This window comes from Lutra lutra, chromosome 1 (genome assembly GCF_902655055.1).
Source record: "Lutra lutra chromosome 1, mLutLut1.2, whole genome shotgun sequence".
Classification (NCBI taxonomy): Eukaryota; Metazoa; Chordata; class Mammalia; order Carnivora; family Mustelidae; genus Lutra; species Lutra lutra.
This window is the reverse complement of record NC_062278.1, coordinates 48,624,950-48,645,361: the sequence shown is the minus strand read 5'-3', so window position 1 is coordinate 48,645,361 and position 20,412 is coordinate 48,624,950. Positions and strand designations below refer to the sequence as shown.

Below are 20,412 nucleotides of genomic sequence, written 5' to 3'. Positions count from 1 at the left end.
AACCAAAGTTCCTCAGGACACTTCACATTTCTGACTTGAGGACAGGTTTGCCTTTTAGTACCCAGAAAGAATTCCAAAATGGTGAATGTCATCTCCCATAGGTGAGACCCCGGAGGGGACCAGAAATCATAGAAGAAAATATTGTATTTTTTTTTCTACCTCACATTTCCCCAGTTCATCAAGAAATTATGACTTAACAGCGGAAGTTTCCCAAGTCCTTCACAGTGCAGACAGCATGGGCCCTCGTCTCATAGAGCCAGGATATTAACTTTATCACTTTCCATTTGTGTGACTGTGGGCCAGATACTTAGAGTCTCTAACTCTACTGTCTCACCTATAAAATAAGAATAATTACAAGAGTAGTAGTAATAATGATAATAATAATTCCAGTGCCTGGCCCAAACATTATTATTAACATTATTATTATTAACATTAACATTATTAACATTATTATAAAAAGTCAGCAGACTGATTGTTCCTCCTGACAATAGCTACCAAGTAGATTTAACTCTTGGAAGGTCAGTGAAAACCTCTCCCTCTATTTTTGGGGATTTTATTTATGGGGTACTAGAAACAGTGTCCAGGAACAAAGTCCTTCTAATTAGGATATAACTGGCATTTTATTTTAGTTTAGTTTATTTTTAAAAATTTTACTTAAAATAGAAATAGAAAAGAATCTATTCTATTTAAAATAGAAATAGAAAAGAATGAAATTAAATTTTACTTAGCATATAGTGCAATATTGGTTTTTTTCTTTTTTTAAAATTTAAATTCAATTAACCAACATATAGCACATTATTAGTTTCAGATGTAACATTCAATAATTCATCAGTTGCATATAACAGCCAGTGTTCAGGATGCTTGGGTGACTCAATCATTTAAATGTCTGCCTTCAGTTCAGATCATGATTCCAGAGTCCCAGGATTGAGTCCCATGTTGGGCGCCCTGCTCAGTGGGAAGTCTGCTTCTCCCTCTTTCCCCTTTACTTGCTCTCTCTCTGTCTTAAATAAATAAATAAATCTTTTTTTTTAAGATTTTATTTATTTATTTGACAGAGATCACAAGTAGGCAGAGAGGCAGAGGCAGAGAGAGAGGGGGAAGCAAGCAGAGAGCCCAATGTGGGGCTCAATCCCAGGACCCTGGGATCATGACCTGAGCCAAAGGCAGAGGCTTAACCCCCTGAGCCATCCAGGTGCCCCAAATAAATAAATCCTTAAAAAAAAGTAACACCCAGTGCTCATCACATCATGTACTCTCCTTAATGTCCATCACCCAATTATTTCACCACCCACCGATGTCCCCTCTAGCAACCCTCAGTTTTTTCCTATAATATTTGTCCCAAAGGTACAAACATAGTGATCCGAAGGACACATGCATCCCAATGTTTATAGCAGCAATGTCCACAATAGCCAAACTGTGGAAAGAGCTGAGATGTCCATTGACAGGTGAATGGATAAAGAAGATGTGGTATATCTCTATCTCTATCTCTATCTCTATCTCTATCTCTATCTATATATCTACCTACCATGGAATATTACTCAGCCACCAGAAAGGGTGAATACTTACCATTTACATCTATGTGGATACTAGCATTAAAAAAAATTGTTGTAATTTTGTTATTTTTCTGTACTAAATCCTGTTATTGGTACTTAGAGAATACATGAACATAACAGAGCTGGTTTATTTTATTTGTACTGTGGTTTTCCTTCTGTCACCACCTGCTCCTCCCCCATGGATGCTATTTTCCTTTGGAGTTGGTGTGTGGAGAGAGAATATTTGGGGAGTCCCTGTCAAGGTCTGGGAATTATCCCAGATTCATAGATGACAGTGCTTTGCTTCAGAATTCCTTGGTCATCTTTCTCTGGTTTAATATATGACCCAGAATTCTGTTTCTGGGCTATGACGTTTTTCTTTGATATTTTTTTAATTAACATATGCTGTAGGGGCACCTGGGTGGCTCAGTGGGTTAAAGCCTCTGCCTTCAGCTCAGGTCATGATCTCAAGGTCCTGGGATCGAGCCCTGCATTGGGCTCTCTGCTCAGCAGGGAGCCTGCTTCCTCCCTCTCTCTCTGCCTGCTTGTGATCTCTGCCTGTCAAATAAATAAATAAAATCTTTTAAAAAATATATACTGTATTATTTGTTTCATGGGTACAGGTCTGTGATTCATCAGTCTTACACAATTCATAGCATTCACCACAGTGCATACCCTCCCCAATGTCCATCATCCAGCCATCCCATCCCTTCCACTCCCCTCCCCCCCAGTAACCCTCAAATTGTTTCCTGAGACTAAGTCTATTGTGGTTTGTTTCCCTCTCTGGTTTCATCTTGTTTCATTTTTTCCTCCCTTCCCCTATGATCCTCTGTCTTGTTTCTCAAATTCCTGATATCAGCGAGATCATATATAATTATCTTTCTCTGATTGACTTATTTTGGTTAGCCTAATACCCTCTAGTTCCATCTACGTTGTTGCAAATGGCAAGATTCCTTTTTTGATGGCTGCATAGTATTCCTGTGGTGTGTGTGTGTGTGTGTGTGTGTGTGTGTGTGTGTGTGTGTGTGTATGACATCTTCTTTATCCATTCATCCATTGATGGACATCTAGGCTCTTTCCATAGTTTGGCTATTGTGGACATTGCTACTATAAATATTGGGGTGCATGTGCCCCTTTGGAACACTACATTTGTATCTTTAGGGTAAATACCCAGTAGTACAATTGCTGGGTCATAGGGTATCACTATTTTCAACTTCTTGAGGAACCTCCATACTCTTTTCTAGAGTGGCTGCACCAGCTTGCATTCCCATGAATAGTATAGGAGGGTTCCCCTTTTCTCTTCAACCCTGCCAACACCTCTTGTTTCCTGACTGGTTAATTTTTGAGCTATGACATTTTAGTGAGTTAAATAGCCAGTCTCTCCTCATATAAGAAAAGGGATTTGGATGTGTGATTAAAAGAAATTTCCTTATGCATCATTGTCATTCTTTAACTATATTTTCATTAAAAAATGCTTTGTTTTAAGCTTTGTTCTTGAAAATCTTTCAAAATACATTTTGACAAAAGTTTATCTTCTGGGTAAAAATTACTTTTTAATTACCAGATAATGCCTCTGTTGCCATTCAGAACATTGGTGGTGATCACATAGACCAAACAGAATGGATAGGAAGTCAAATTCAACGTAGAAAGACACACGATCACCCTGTTGGTTCTGGTATCTGACTAAATTGTTCATACAAGTTGTTTTATTGGCTTTATCACTTTTTGTTAAAAATGGAAGTAGAGGGGAGCCTGGGTGGCTCAGTGGGTTAAAGCCTCTGCCTTCGGCTCAGATCATGGTCCTGGGATCCTGGGATCGAGTCCCACATTGGGCTCTCTGCTTAGCAGGGAGCCTGCTTCCCCCCTCTCTCTCTGCCTACTTGTGATCTCCATCTGTCAAATAAATAAATAAAATCTTAAAAAAAAGAAGTAGATTAATTCCTCAAATTGAAGATTACTTAAAAGAACAGTTCTAAGAAATTGATTTGCTTTAGTTCAAATCAACAAATATTTATTGAACATATACTATAAACTAGAAAGTGCCAAAGTCTTAAAATTCAGTAATGTCCCTTGTCCTGATGGAGCTTATAGTCTGATATAGAATGAGGATGTTGAATGAGTCAATTACCAACATGAGGAAGGAGTAGACAGGGACTAGGGAAGGGTAGAGCATGGGAATTAATTCAGTATAGAGCAGAGATTCTTAAACTTTCCTGTGCATATGAATTGCCTAGGAATTTGTTATAATTTGGTTTTCTGGTCCCTGGTCATTCTTATGTAGTGGTCCACGGGCCACACTTTGGAAACACTGCTGGAATGGCTCAGGAAAGGCTGCCTTGAGTATTGAAGTTCAACCAAGTTCTAAAGGGTGAGAAGGAGTTGCCTTCCTAACTGGTGGTTGGAGAAGAGCTGTCCAGTCAGGCAAGAGCAGGAAGAAACAAGTTACAGAGAGGCAAAAGGGACACAGAATGATGGACTTCCTTCCTAGGGGGACTTGAATACAGTATGTCTAGGGAAAGACTCCTAGTTCCATTGCTTCCAGATGTTTGAGGAAAAGAACATTTTGTAGGGTTGCCTTCTCAGGTGAGCACTTGGAAAGCAAGGTCTAGCTTTTCAGGCAAAACTTCCTAACACCAAAATGGAAACACACACACACACGCACACACCAAAAAATGACAGGGAGAAAGGAAAGTATGCACTCCGGGTCTAATTTCACCCTCAGACATTCCCATCACTGGAAATGAAGTAGTTGGAAAATGCCTTCATAAGAAGGACTTGGTGGTATAATTAGAAAATTATCTCTTCCTAGAACATTTTGTGAAACTCTGCCGTGAGGTGTCAACAGGGCTCTGGGGGCTCTCTCCAGCAGAGCTCTACTGACACATGTAAAATTCAGTGGGGTTCCAAAACAGCTGCTGTAGAATCTCAAGTATGTGGAAGGAGTTTGCTATGTTTGCCCGTATGGTTTTTCAAAAAAAAAAATTCTGCAGAGATCAAAGATGGGTGGAAGAAGTGGGCTCTACCTCAGGAGGAAGGTTTTGCCATCAGAAGAATTCAAGCTGGTGAGTTTCTGGCAAGGCAGGTCATTGGACCAAGAGAAAGAAGTGAATCTCTGAGTTATATCATGTGAGGCAAAGAGGAATGGAGACCCAGCAGCGAAGGAGAAATGAAGAATTAGGGATAGCCACTCTCATCCGAGTTACATCCCTGACCACAGACTGTCTTGAGGTCTCTGGAATTCTTTCCAGTTTCCAGTTCTAGAACAGAACTTGCTCAGTCCTTCCTCAGTTGCCTGCTCATTACATATCACCAGCAGCTGTGTCTTTGAGAAGAATGTTGGGGATGATGTATGGGCAGCACAAATAACACTCCGAGGTTTTCTCTTAATATTTCTTCTTCTTTTTAATTTTTTTTTTTAGACAGAGAGCACACCCGTGTGTGTGTGTGTGTGTGTGTGTGTGTGTGTGTGTGTGTGTGCGTGCATGTGGCTGGGAGGGGGTGCAGAGAAGAGACTTTTAAGCAGACTCCCCACTGAGTGCGGAGCCCCATGAGGGGCTCCATCTTTTAACCCTGAGATCATGTCCTGAGCTGAAATTCAGAGTAGGAGGCTTAGCCACTTGAGCCACCCAGGCACCCCTCCTTTCTTTCTTTTTTTTTTTTTTTTCAATGTTGGGGAAATCAGGCTAACCCAAGAAGAAATGAGGTACGAAGTGGTAGCCTCAGGAATGTGTATCAGAGGCTGAAGGGTGAGGAGAAGTGGATGTTGGAGTTCACAGATGGGAAAGCTCTGCTCTGGTGTGAGACCCTTAGGGTTCTAAACCTGACTGCATTTCTTACTAACAGTGTGAGTTGTGGAGAAAGCCTAACTCCTCTGTGCCTCAGCTACGGATCTGCAAAACATGTAATAGTATCCACCTCACAGAGCTGTCGGGAGGATTAAATGAATGGATGCAAAGTTCTTAGAGCAGTATGCGCACAAAGAAGTGCTTAATAGGTGCTTACTATAATTTTGTTAAACATATGTACATTGATGTAGACTAGCAGTCATTTAATTTAGTTATTTATTTGTTTTTCTTTATTTTATATTTTCCTTACTTGTTGGCACTTTCTTCAAATTTCTCTCTTGGAATAATGCCCCATGTTAAGCAGGACTTGGGCCCCATCATGTGGATCAGAGTGACTTTCCTACACCCCTGTCTAGTGCATCAGGACCAAAACAAAATGCAAGAAAAGCAAGAAAGCAAGAGACAGCGCAGTGACCTCTTCCTGAAGCTGCCTACAAGGCTTCTCTGGGAGGGAGCTATGCACCTGCTCTTTCTAAGAAATGATGGGTTGCTACAGGATGAAGAAGGAGGATAATGTTCAGCTCGCTGAGGTTTTGAGGAGTTTGGGTTTCAACAGAATTACGAAGAGGAAAGTCCTCTTCTGTGGGATGTGAAATTGAACTGGCACCTGATGTCATCTCAGGGCTTGAGGGTCTGGTTATTTGGCCCAGATTGGTGTGCTGTAATCCTCTCCTCACACCAGCACAGCTCTACTTCTTGGTATCAGCAATGGTATGAGCAGGGGGTTAGTTGTGTGTGTGTGTGTGTGTGTGTGTGTGAATTTTTATAACTGATCGTGTTTCCCTTTGCACATGGTCTGCTGGGAAGATCCAGGCCTGATGCATGACCTGCCCCTCACAGCTATACAGCCTGTCATGAGGTGCATTTGGTGTACCTTCTTTCTCCACACTCCCTTTTACTTTTCTACCCCTAGTTCCTCTTTGACTCCTCTTCTTCCTTTCTCTTTAACCTATTCGATCTTACTGCATTGTCTGCTTCATTAAAAGCTGCCCCAAGGAACAGGGAAGGCAAAACATTTAAAAAACACATATTATGTAAGTCAATCCAAGGTGTTGGTCATTCAGTGAGATTGATGAGGCTCCTGGGAACTCCCTTACATAAATTTAGCTCTCTTTCTTGGCACTTTATATGAGAATGTCCCCTTTGCAGTGATACCAAGTAAACCTAGTTATTACTAGTGAACAGCCACATTTATATACCTTTCTTAAGTAGCTATTAAATCTACCAGTGCAGAGGTATAAATGTCCAAGGTCTGAGTTAATAATTTAAAAATGACATGAAAATATGCACATTTAGGTGACTGAATTGATGTAATTGTTTTCTATGGACGTGGCAGCTGGCTGATTCCAAACTTAACTGTCCAAACCAAGTCAAGGAGTCAGAACTGTTCATAATGATCAAACAGAAGGGTCATCTTGTAAGAACACAAGGCCATCAGTCTGAAAATGTGTTTAGAGTTTTGGAATTCTCACTCTGGAATACTGTCCGGAGTTCAGCAATTTTTCTCCATTTTTCCTTGGGAGAATGACCGTATCAAGTATGGTTGAGTACACTGTGTTTTAGAAAAAGACTCTGAACTTTCCACTCTGCTTAGCTGGGTTCTAACTAAGGAGAAAAAAAAGAAGAGAAGAAAAGCACTCTGGAAACAAAGCTGGTTTTCATTGAGAAAAATTTCCTTGTTCTTTCAAATAAGATTATGTTAGGAAAATAGAAGACCTGAACTTGGAGATTAACATCTTTTCTGATGTTTCTGTTAAGAGTTCGCACTATTACTGTTTTTCCAGTACTAATGAGGACAACTGCAAACACAAATGTGTGTGGTTTTTTGGGGGGTTGTAGAGAGGACAAGACTAGGTTGCCCTTTGCTCTGCTGAAGTATGTACACGGCCTACATTTCTTCCTGACCTAACAGTAATTTACTTACCTGTCACCCAGTTCACTATACTTATGATTAAGAACCATACAATTTGGACTTTTTCCTAAAATGCCTAACATGTTTATAGAAAGAGATAAAAAATATTGTAAGCTATGAAAAAATATACTGACATTTAAAAATAGGTATTTATCATAATGTTTGCTCTATGCTGGAAAGATGTTAAAATTGGGTGAATTGGGGACGCCTGGGTGGCTCAGTTGGTTGGACGACTGCCTTCGGCTCAGGTCATGATCCTGGAGTCCCGGGATCGAGTCCCGCATCAGGCTCCCAGCTCCACGGGGAGTCTGCTTCTCTCTCTGACCTTCTCCTAGCTCATGCTCTCTCTCACTGTCTCTCTCTCAAATAAATAAATAAAATCTTTAAAAAAAAATTGGGTGAATTGAATAAATAAAAAATTATTCATCTTTTACTTTGTTTATTATGCCCCCAAAAAGATTATACCTGGGGGCAGGGGTTTATTCACCTGCAAATCAGAATGAAATCCTGCTTTTTAAAGAAAAGTGAACTTATAACTTCTTCCGATTTTTAAAACATAAACCATATTCTTTATGGGCAGACTACTATGGAAATCAAATGATCTACCTTGTATTGTAGTTTTCTCAATCCCTACTGTGGTAGATCTCTGTTTTGGGATCTTTAAAAAATGATGTCACATGAGCTTTTCCCATCATTCAAATAATTCAAATTCAAAGGGAGAGAAATAAATAAGATCAAGTGGTGTGTACCCTTCTTTTGGACTTTCATGATTCCTTAAATTAAGGAGAAGACAGCATGCAAATTCTAATAGAGAAAGAGTATAAGAAACCCTCTATTTACATCTGAGAAGACTTCCCAATGGTTGTTGGGAAATCAGTGGTCGGGAACTCAGAACATTGACTGCCTATAGAAGTGATGGAGGTTAGGCACCAGTCTGGTTCGCAGAGGCGTGCTTAATTCATAATAGAGATCCATACATTTGTTAAATGAATAAATAAACTCTAACAGTGAGTCAGTACATTAGAACTACCTGAGGATTGTAATGGGAAACCAGGTTTAGGAATCAAATGACTCTAACATTAGCTTGTTTTGTGGGGACCAGGAGCAGAATAACATATTAAGTTGCTATCTGTTTCCTAGGTAGAGGGTCCTGCCTGTCAAATCTGAAAGAATATCCACCCACATGCCTTGCTGGGTAACTCTTTTCCCTTTTAATATCTTCTTTCCCAAACTCCCAACAACTAGCACCTACCTTCTTGCTGTCCTAAGCTGCCTCCACTGTACCTGGACACAGACTGTGATGGATACTTGTTCTTGGTATCCATGTTCAAAAGTACTGGTGCCTCTTTCTTCTCTCAAATCTATCAAAACTTCTATCAGTGGAGGGGTGCTCTGATGGTGAGAGGAGGAAAGTCTTTTCACATTCCTAGGATGTATGTAGGTAATTTTCGAGATTCAGAAGGGTAGTGCAGAAGTGTAATAATATAACATGAAACAGATTGTTCATAGTCTGTAGGGCTCGGAGAGAGAATGGAAGTATCTTGCTGGCAGGAGGGAGTGAAGGCAGAGGCAGCGCTGAGCTGCCTGGAAGCTGAGTCCAGAACTGCTCTGAGGAACAGGGTCAGCTGAACTGCATATTCAAGACTGTTATTAACTACTATCTTGGCATTTTTTTCCCTTTTTTTTTTGTTTTTGTTTTTGTTAGTGCATGAGTGCTTGTGCAAGTTGGGGTAAGGGGGAGCAGGAGAGAGAATCTTAAGCAGACATCTCACTGAGCATGGTGCCCTATGTGGGGCTCTATCTTACAACTCTTTGATCACAACCTGAGCCAAAACCAAGAGTCAGATGCTTAACCAATGGAGTTACCCAGGTACCCCTCCTCATTTTTGATATAAGATATATACACTTGCTCTGTGATCAGGTTGTAAATTCCTTGAGTTTAGGAAAACCCTCCATGTAGTACTTCTTTAGTGTCTCCTTCAAAGTGTTAAGGCACTCAGCAGATTCTCATTGAGCTAAATTGGGTTTTGGTTGTGTGGTGGGATTTACTTAATTGACTTGGCAATCTTTAAAAATGAATGAGAAGAAAACACCATGCTTGAAGTAAAAACTTTATTACGTAATTATTTATGTATAAGTAACCACATTTTAACCTAATGATTTAGATAAACATTTTAATAATGATTTATGTAAAAAAGATGGCTTTTTAATAGTATTATGAATTCTAATTTTGAGAGATCTAAAACTCTGGGATATCACAGAAGGAGCTAATTTAATTATGCTTCCTTGTGTGCAAGGGTGGTGGTAAAAAGATTTAATGATGATAACTTTCTTTTCAAAATTTTGATAGGTGTCTAACCTTTAAAAGAATTATAGAGGAGATTTGACAGGATTATAATACAAGTTTTGTGAAAATTTTCTTTATAATTTTTTTTTTAAAGATTTTATTTTTATTTATTTGACAGAGAGATCACAAGCAGGCAGAGAGAGAGGAGGAAGCAGGCTCCCCGCTGAGCAGAGAGCCCGATGTGGGGCTCGACCCCAGGACCCTGAGATCATGACCTGAGCCGAAGGCAGCGGCTTAACCCACTGAGCCACCCAGGCGCCCCAATTTCTTTATAAGTTTTAAATAATTGGAGAAATCTGAGTTATCTGGGAATGAAGGGTGAGAATCCCTTATGAGTAATATTGACAGAGTGATCATTGAAAAGGAATCTTCGTCCTTTCCATGTTTCGCTTAACTTTGGACAGGTGCAGGCAAGGAAATGGACAAGGTCCCCTTCCACTCTTGTAATTGACAGGTTAGATACATGCTACAAAGTTATTACTAGGTTCTGCCAATAACTCCTATATTCCTGACTTGTAATAGACTTAAAAAAAAAATTTGACCCAGGCATGTCTTTCTGACTCACTGTCTACAAAGTGCAATACAGTCCATGAGATAATGGGAGTGGAATGAAGCAAAACGTCTCAATTAGGACTACCCCTAGTGGTCTCCTTCCAATGACATTTGCATAAATTTTCCTCGCCTCAGCCTTTGATGTCTATCTTGAGAAGTGGTAGAGTGGAGAAATTAAACACATGACCTTTGGAGCCAGGTTGCCTGGGCTATTATCCTGGTTTTGCCATTTACAATCTGTCTTTTCTCAGTTTTGTCGTGCGCAAAATGGAAAATAGCACAAATCTCATAACTCATGATACTTCGTGAGTTAATACAAGCATCTGTCCTTGGATCTTTAAAGTCTAATCTAAACAGAACAGCCAGAGTGATTTTTTTAAAGCATGAGTCAGATCCAATCACTCTTCTACTCAACACTCCCACAGAATCCCCTTGTCTGTTAGGGTGAAAGCCAAAGTCCTGGTGATGGTTTATAAGGATCTGCTTGGACCTCTCTGGCTTCAGCTTCTACCATTCTTCCCCTTGCTTATGAAACTCTAATTTCTCTGGCTTTCTTGCTATTCTTCAAACACACCAAGCATACACCCCTGTTCAGGGCATTTGTCCTTGCTATTCCCTCTTCTTGAAACACTCTTCCCTGGAAATATTCAGAGCTCCCTCCTTTGTTTCCTTTAGATCTTTGCTTAAATGTGACCTTTACACTGAGGCCTTCCTTGATTATGTCTATAAAAAACGACTTCAGGTTCTGGTTTCCGAACTCATGTCCTCCGGACATATTGAGTCTAAAGCTATATATGGAACAATTTTCTCTTAAAAAACTTAAAGCAGACTGAGTGATAAATATGCCTTGAACAAATGAGAAGAAAACTACATCAAAGACGGTTGAAGAGGTTGACACACAATCTTGTCATAAACCCCACCTCTACCACACTCACCCACAACTGGAGGGAACTCAAAACCTGGAGCTTCTCCCTGAGGAGTAAAGTTTTTAAAACCCACATTGGGCACCTCAACTTTTAAGAAAAGCATTTGAGAGATGAATCCTCAAAATATTAATTTTATTTTATTTTTATTTTAATTCCAGTATAGTTAACGTATAGTGTTGTATTAGTTTCAGGTGCACAATATAGCAATTCAATCATTCTATATATTAATTAGTCTCATCACAATAAGTGTGTACTTTTTGTTTTTTAATATTTTATTTATTTATTTGTCAGAAAGAGAGAGCATGCACAAGTAAGGGGATCAGCAGGCAGAGGGAGAAGCAGGCTCGATGCTGAGCAAGGAGCCGGATGTGGGACTTGATCCTAGGACTCTGAGATCATGACCTGAGCTGAAGGCAGACACAACCTACTGAGCCACCCAGGTGTCCCAGTAAGTGTACTCTTAATCCCCTTCATCTATTTTACCCTAAAACATCTAATTTTGAACATCAATGGGACAGATGTGCCAAGATCCACTAAATGGCAATCTGGAACATAGATCTTAAAGGACCCCGTGTGCTCAGACTCACCCAGCCCAGGCCCAGCTCAGAGATAACAAATCCCACCTAGAGCTAAAGCAGATGAGGCTCACCTGTTTATATTAAAACCTTGGCTTGATATGCAGCCCTCTGATTTAACACAAACATCTGGGATCTGCAGGAGTATTCTCCAGAGATAGAGACTGGTTGGTGTGTACCATTTTTTAATTGCTCTTTTACCACACTCTAAAACACCAGTATCCTCTGGAAGATAGCCTTACAAGAGAGCTTGTGTTGTCCAGGGGATGTCCCTGGTTGCCTGACTGTGGAGGTCAGGGGAGCTTGTGTTCCTGGTCACATGGGACTGTAATGATTGGTGTTACCCAGAAAGGAGCTCATACCCTTGTCCGGTATGTTGAGTTTTATGACTATTTCCTCTATCAGTTGGCTCTGGTGTCCAGCGGGGCTTATGCTCATGGGTCCTATAGGACCATAACCAATTAAGAGAGAGTTCTTAAACATCTAGCACCCTTCCAGGATACAGCAAGAAGCAACAGACCTGGGAGATGACTCTTTCTGTGAGGGAGGCATATTAGGTAATCATCATGACTATGACCTGAAGGACATATTTCTAATTAAACACACACACAAGGACTGACTACAGTTCTTTCCAGAGACCTCAGAGGGTGAGTGATATCTTCGTGCTCACTCTCTTCCATGTTCCAGAGTGCCAATGTCTCCTTGGGAGAGCTTTACATACATCTGGTGTTTACTTCTTGCTGCTAATACCTAGGGAATGCTTCTTGATCACCTAGCTCTGGCTGCCAGAAAGGCTTGTGTTCCTGGGCCCCAAAAGACATGGCAAGACAGTTCTTGGCAGGCTACCACTTCTACAGCACTGCACAGATAGTGGGTTGAGGCACACCTTCCAATCTTTCTGTGAAGGAGATTACTTTGCTTGTCCTGGGGCTTCAGACTGAGAGGAAAGCTTCAGATTTGGCACACATTTACTGGAGCTACTTTCAAGGAGTGTAGGCTATGGATGCCATCTTGGTACTCTCCCTCTGCTTTGTTCTAGCTCTTCAGAGAAGCTTATACACTGGAGCCCCAGTATTTGTGATTGTTACCCAGGGAACACCTCAAGATTGCCTCTCTCTGGTGGCCAGCAGGGCTTATGCTGTGGCTTCTCAGGACATATATATTTGAGTACTTTAAAGCTGCTCCTTGTAGGTATAGCTTCTAGTCAGCCTGAACCTAGGTGCTAAGACCCTCCCCTCTGGGATGCTGACAGGTCTTGGCACATTCTCAGCTACTAGGCACTATTAACAATATATTAAGTCACTTAAACAAACATAAGGGTTTAAAAAAATGACCAAGAGCTGCGGTAGGGCTGAACAAAAGGTTCATCTCCTACATGAGTTCACTCCTTCAAGACTGGGAGAGGGGATTGTTTCATATACTCTGTTAAAATTACAACAGAGCATTAAGCACAATGAAGAAATGAGGAATATGTTTGAAGTGAAAGAACAAGATAAAACTTCAGAAAAAAACCTTAACGAAATGGAGGTAAGTAGTTTATCTGATAAAGATTTTAAACTATGGTCACAAAGATGATCACAGAATTAGGGAGAAGAATGGATGAATATGGTGAGAACTTCAACAAAGAGTAGGAAGACACAAGAAAGTACCAAACAGAAGTCACAGAGCTGAAGTGCACAATGACTGAACTGAAAAAAATGCACTAGCAGGGTTTTAGATGAAGCAAAAGAAAGAATTAGTGAATTTAAAGACAGGGAAGTGGAACTTATCAGAGCAGCAAAAAGAAAAAAAAATGAAGATAAATTAAGGGAGTTATGTGACAGCATAAAACAGACTAACACTTGCATTACAGGACTCCCAGAAGGAAAAAGGAGAGAGGGAAAGAAATCTTATTTGAAAAAATTATAGTTGAAACTGTCTAACTTGGGGAAGGAAACAGACATCCAGATTCAAGAATCCCATAGAGTTCCAACCAAATAAGATGAATCTAAAGAGACACACACCAAGACACATTATAAACCAAATGTCAAAAGTTAAAGACAAGGAGAGAAACTTAAAAGCAGCAATAGGAAAACAATTTCTTACATACAAGAGAACTCCCATAAGATGATCAGCATTTTTAAATTTTTTTTTGTGTGTGTGAAAAATTTGCAGGCCAGAAGGGAGTGCTACTGTATATTCTAAGTGCTGAAAGAAAAAAACTTCCAACCAACAGTGTTTTACCTGGCAAAGATAACATTCAGAATTGCAAGACAGAGTTTTCCAGACAAACAAAAACTGTCATCACTAAACTGATCTTATAAGACATAATCTTATAGGAAAGGATACTGATAAGTAGCAAGAACACAAATGAAAGAGCAAATCTCACTGGAAAAGTAAAAAACAAATAGTAAAGGTGGTGGATCAATTACTTATAAAGCTAGTATGAGAGTTAAAAGACAAAAATAGTAAAAATAACGTGACTGTAATAATTTGTTAAGAAAAGCACAAGGCAAAAGATGTAAATGTGACAACATAAACATAAAAAATAGGGTGGGGGAGAGTGAAAATGTTAAACCATAGAATGGGATCAAACTTAAGTTATTATCAACTTAAAATAGATTATTATAGATACAATATGCTATATATAAGCCTCATGGTAACCACAGAGTGAAAACCTGTAGAAAATACACAAAAGAGAAAGTATAAAGAATACAAATGATCAAACCACAATGGAAGAGAGCAAAACAAGAAGAAAGGAACAGAGGAACTACAAAAACAGCCAGAAAACAATGAAAAAAATTATGTGTAAGCACATACCTATCAATAACTACTTTAAATGTAAATGGACTAAATTCTCCAGTCAGCAGACATATAGTGGATGAGTGAATAAAAAAATAAGACCCAACTAGATGCTACCTAGAAAAAACACACTTTAGGTGTAAGAATATGCACAGACTGAAAATGAACGGGTAGAAAAAGATACTCTATGTGAATGAAACCAAAATAAAGCTGGAGTAGCTATATTTATGTCAGACAAAATAGACTTTAAAACAAAGACTGTTTAATAGACAAAGAAGGACGTTACCTAACAATAAAGGTGTCAACCCAACAAAAGGATATAACATTTGTAAATATTTATGCACCTAATGTAGGACCACCTAAATACACACACACACACACACACACACACACACACATATGATACTAACAGACCTTAAAGGGAGAAATGCCCAACAATATGATATTTGTAGGCGACTTCAATATTCTACTACCAATGGATAGATCATCCAAACAGAAAACTGATAAGGAAACATCAGCCTTATATGATATGTTAGACCAGATAGACTTAACATATATTTATAGACCATTCCATCCCAGAGCAACAGAATATACATCCTCCCAAGTATGCATGGAACATTTTCCAAGATAGATCATATGTTAGCCACAATAAAATCTCAATAAATTTAAAAGGACTGAAATCATACTAAGCTTCTTTTCCAGCCACAATGATATGAAACTAGAAATTAATAACATGAAGAAAACTAGAAAGTTTACAAATATATAGATATTAAACAAAATGTTACAAACAACCAGTGGGTCAAAGAAGAAATCAAATCAAAATCAGAAAATATCTTGAGACAAACAAAAATAGAAATGTAATATACCAAAATTTATGTGATATAACTAAAGCAGTTTTAAGAGGGAAGTTCATAATGTTAAATGCCTACTTAAAGAAATAAGAAAATTCTCGAATAAACCACCAAACTTTGCACCTCATAGAACTAAAAAAAGAACAAAGCCCAAAGTTGAAAGGAGGAAAATAAAGATGAAAGTAGAAATAAATGAAATAAATTCTAAAAAGACAATAGAAAATATCAACAAAACTAAGAGCTATTTCTTTGAAAGGATAAACAAAATTGACAAACCTTTAGCTAGACCCACCAAGAAAAGTAGAGCACTTAAATAAAATCAGAAATAAGAGGGGAGATGTTACAATTTACTTAGCAAAAGTGCAAAGGATCATGAGATTACTATAAACATTTATATGCCAATGAACTGGATGACCTAGAAGAAATGGATAAATTTCTAGAAATGTACTACCTACCAAGACTGAATCATGATGAAATAGAAAACCTGAACAGAGCAATTACTAGCAGGGAGATTGAATCAGTAATCAAAAACCCCCCAGTTGGGCGTCTGGGAGACTCAGTTGGTTAAGTGACTGCCTTTGGCTCAGGTCATGATCCTGGAGTTCCACACTGGGCTCCGAGCTCCATGGGGAGTCTGCTTCTTTTTCTGACCTTCTCCCCTCTCATGCTCTCTCTCACTCTCTCTCTTCAAAGAAATAAATAAAATCTTAAAACAAAACAAAACAAAACCCCCAAAAAACACCTCTCCCAATTAACAAAATTCCAGGATCAGACAGCTTCTAAGGTTAATTCTATGAAACATTCAAAGAATTAATACCAACCCTTTTCAGTGTCTTCCAAAAAGTAGAACAAGGTAGGGGAGGGGGACATTAGGTGGATGGCAAGTCTTTCAGATACATTTTATGAAGCTATAATTATCCTGTTATCAAAATCAAACATAGATGACACACAACCACACACACACAGAAATTACAGGCCAGTAGCTCTGATGAATGTTGCAAAAATCATCAGCAAAATATCAGCAACCCAAATTCACCAATACATTAAAAGGATTATACACCAAGATCAAGAGAAGCTTAGTCGAGGGATGAAAGGATCGTTCACCATTCTATAAATCAGCAAATGTGTTACACCACATTAACAAAATGAAGGATAAAAATCATGTAATTATTTCAATAGATGCAGAAAAAACATTTGACAATATTTCATATTCATTTATGATAAAAACTCTCAACAAAGAGGGTATAGAGAGTTACTTCAACAGAATAAAGACCATATGTGACAAACCTAGAGGTAACATAATACTCAATGGTAAAAAGCTGAAAGTTTTCCTCTAATATTATGAAAAAGACAATGATGTCCACTCTCATCACTTTTATTCAACATAGCATTGGAATCTAGCCTGAGTAATTAAGCAAGAAAAAGAAATAAAAGCAATCCACATTGGATAGGAAGAAGTAAAACTGTCACTATTTACAGGTGGCATATTTTCATATAGAAAATCCTAAAGGCTCCATTAAAAAACTATTAAAACTAATAAACGAATTTGGTGGTATGCCTAGGTGGCTTAGTTGGTTAAGTGTCTGCCTTTGGCTCAGGTCATGATCCCAGGGTCATGGGATCAAACTTTGCATATAAGTTTGCTCCATGGGGAGTCTGCTTCTCCCTCTCCCTCTGCCTGCCACACCCCCCCCCGATTATACTCTCTCCCTCTGTCAAATAAATTTTAAAAAATCTTAAAAAAAATGAATTTGGTAAAATTGCAAAATACAAGATCAATACACAAAAATTTGTTGTGTTCTATTTCTAGAAGAAAGCATAGGCAAGTAAATTCCTTAACATAGGTCATGATGATGATTTTTTGAATCTGACACAAAAAGCAAAAGTAACAAAGGCAAAAACTAATAAGTGGGACATCACACTAAAAAGCTTCTGCATAGCAAAGGAAACCATCAGTAAAATGAAAAGGCAACCTACTGAATGGGAGAAAATATTTGCAAATCATATATCTGATAAGTGACTAATATCCAAAATATAAAAATCTGCATGCAACTCAATAGCCAAGAAACAATCTGATTAAAAACTGGGCAGAAGATCAGAATAGGCATTTTTCCAAGGAGACATACAAATGGCCAATAGATACATGAAAAGATGCTCAATATCATTAATCATCAGAGAAAAGCAAATCAAACCCACAGTGAGAGGTCACCTCACACTTGTTAGAATGGCGATTATTAGAAAGACAGGAAATAACAAGTGTTGGTGATGATGTGGACAAAAGGGAATTGTTGCACTGTTGGTGGGAATATAAATTGGTGTAACCACTGTGGAAAATGATACGGAGTTTCTTCAAAAAGTTAAAAATGGGGACGCCTGGGTGGCTCAGTTGGTTAAGCAGCTGCCTTCGGCTCAGGTCATGATCCCAGCGTCCTGGAATGGAGTCCCACATCGGGCTCCTTGCTCAGCAGGGAGCCTGCTTCTCCCTCTGCCTCTGCCTGCCACTCTGTCTGCCTGTGCTCGCTCTCTCTCCCTCTCTCTCTGACAAATAAATAAATAAAATCTTAAAAAAAAAAAAAGTTAAAAATGAACTACCATGTGATTTAGCAATTCCACTTTTGGGTATTTATTTGAAGAAAGTGAAAATACTAATTCAAAAAGCTATATGCACTCCTATGTTCATTGCAGCATTATTTACAATAGCCCAGATATGGAACCAGTGTTTATGTTCATCAATGAATGAATGGAAAAAGAATTTATGATGTGTGTGTATGTATATATATTAGTCATAAGTATTTGTATATATGTACTTACCTTTATGCATGTATGCATATACATATGTATATGAATGTGTACATATATATGTATATGTATATATGTATATATGTAAAATATACATATATATTTCAGTCATAAAAAAGAATGTAATCTTGCCATTTGCAACAACACAGTTGGACGTTGAGAGCATTACACTAAGTGAAATAAATCAGAGAAAGACAAATACCATATGCTCTCTCTTACCTGTAAAATCCAAAAACTACACAAAAACCAAGCTCAAAGATACAGAGAACAGATTGTGGTTTGTAAGAGATGGAAGTGTGAGAAGTGGGTGATTTTTTTTTTTTTTAGTTTAAATAAAATGAATTAATTAAAAAAATTTTTTTTAAAAGGCCAAAAAAAAGCAACTAACCAAATTTAGGAATCTTGGGATGTTTGCCTATTGTTTGTTCCTTTCCTATCATTATCTAACAAATCAAATAATTAAAAAAAAGATAAAGCAATTCCACCTGACAACACTTGTTTCCTTTCCTTTCTCCATAGCACTTTATACCATCTGACATGTAATGCATCTAATTGCTTGCTTATTATCTGCCTCCAATTAGAATTCAAGGTTCATCAAGGTAGGAACTTTCTTTTTTTTTTTTTGCCACTAAGTCCCCAGGATCCATAACAATGCCTTACACACAGAAAGTAGTACTGAATGAGCATTTAATGAATGAATGAATGAATGAATGAATACACTCAGGATAGTACCTGCCATACCTGAGGGTACCTGTTGTCATCACTGTCATCGCCATCTTTATTAATTATCTCACATGAATTGCAATCTCCCCTGGATTTTCTCTAGAATGTTAGTTGCCAAAAAGATTCTTGATTCAATTGCAGATGACTACTGATCTTTACATTCTCTTTGGGCACTAGTCAGTCCTTAGCTATAGTACTAGAGGCAACTAGAATCTATGTGGATTTTGTGCCTCATATATTATGACATGTCAACAGGGTTTTAATATGGTCAAGTCCTGGCTTATGCAAGAGTGAAGCAGTGAAGTTCGGCATACTTCATCTCTCTTTTCTGAACTTTTCTCTCTCTTTCTTTTTCTAAGATTTTATTTATTTGACTGAGAGAGAGAGAGAGAGAGAGAGAGATCACAAGTAGGCAGAGAGGAAGGCAGGGGGTGGGGAAGCAGGGTCCCCGCTGAGCAGAGAGCCTGATGTAGGACTCCATCTTAGGACCCTGAGATCATGACCTGAGCCAAAGGCAGAGGCTTAACCCACTGAGCCACCCAGGTGCCCCTGCACTTTTCTCTCTTTACTGAGCTTTCTGTCACTTAGACCAAGGCTTACTTCTCCCATCCTGGAGAGAAGCTGCCCTGTAAACAAATTCAAAGTTAGCTGTTAGTGATTTAAAATATCATCTCTCTCAGAATGTTTGAATTTGAAGATAGGACAGTAGGGACAGAGTAATACTTATCCTGATGCTCAGAATCCCTAAAGGTAGAAGCTGTTGGAATGTGGTAGAACTGGGGAGGCAGAGAGGCAAATCTTCCCACTGCACTTTGAGTGACATTATTGGGGAGAATTCCTGGCCCTTGATCACCTCATTCTTAACTTACAAGCTTACTCCTTCTGAATAACAGGTATGGGAGGGCAGAGGTCAGTAATAGACTCCAATAACACCAAAGCACTCTCCAGTTAATGCTTTCATTCTTTCTTGTAAAACTGATACAGTGAAAACAGCATAGGATTTTGAGTTAGAAGTTCTGACCCTGCCTCTCATTAAGAAATATTACTATTTCGGGGCGCCTGGGTGGCTCAGTGGGTTAAGCCGCTGCCTTCGGCTCAGGGTCCTGGGATCGAGCCCCGCATCGGGCTCTCTGCTCAGCAGGGAGCCTGCTTCCTCCTCTCTCTCTGCCTGCCTCTCTGCCTGCTTGTGATCTCTCTCTGTCAAATAAATAAATAAAATCTTAAAAAAAAAAAGAAATATTACTATTTCACTGCTAAAGGCCTCAGTCCCACATGCATGTGATATGATGTCTAATGATCTTCCAGAGCTAAAATTAATGATCTTTAGAGTTCCATAATTAAGTGCAAGTTGATAGCTGAGGTTTTTTTGTTTTTTGTTTTTTAAGATTTACTTATTTGAGAGAGAGAAAGCACATGAGTGGGGGTAGGGGCAGAAGGGGAGGAAGAGAGAAACTCAGCCAGACTCTAGGCTGAGCACAGCCAAAGCAAGGTTCCAGCTCACTACACTGAGATCAGACCTGAGCTGAAACCAAGAGTTCGGACGCTTTACCGACTGTACTCCCCAGGCGC

At 38.9% G+C, this 20,412-nt stretch overlaps 1 protein-coding gene across 2 annotated transcripts in view; it reads right to left on the bottom strand.

Annotated features, from left to right (window-relative positions):
* The window catches only part of COL8A1 (collagen type VIII alpha 1 chain), a 154,229-nt gene that overhangs the window by 76,091 nt on the left and 57,726 nt on the right, over positions 1-20,412 (bottom strand). Inside the window, exon 2 of one of the 2 annotated variants that reach the window (XM_047723005.1) lies at positions 160-334. The exons of the other annotated variant lie outside the window; for it this stretch is intronic. The gene's annotated coding sequence lies outside the window, so the exon portion shown is untranslated. The remainder of the gene's footprint in view (positions 1-159; positions 335-20,412) is intronic. 2 annotated transcript variants of the gene reach the window in all.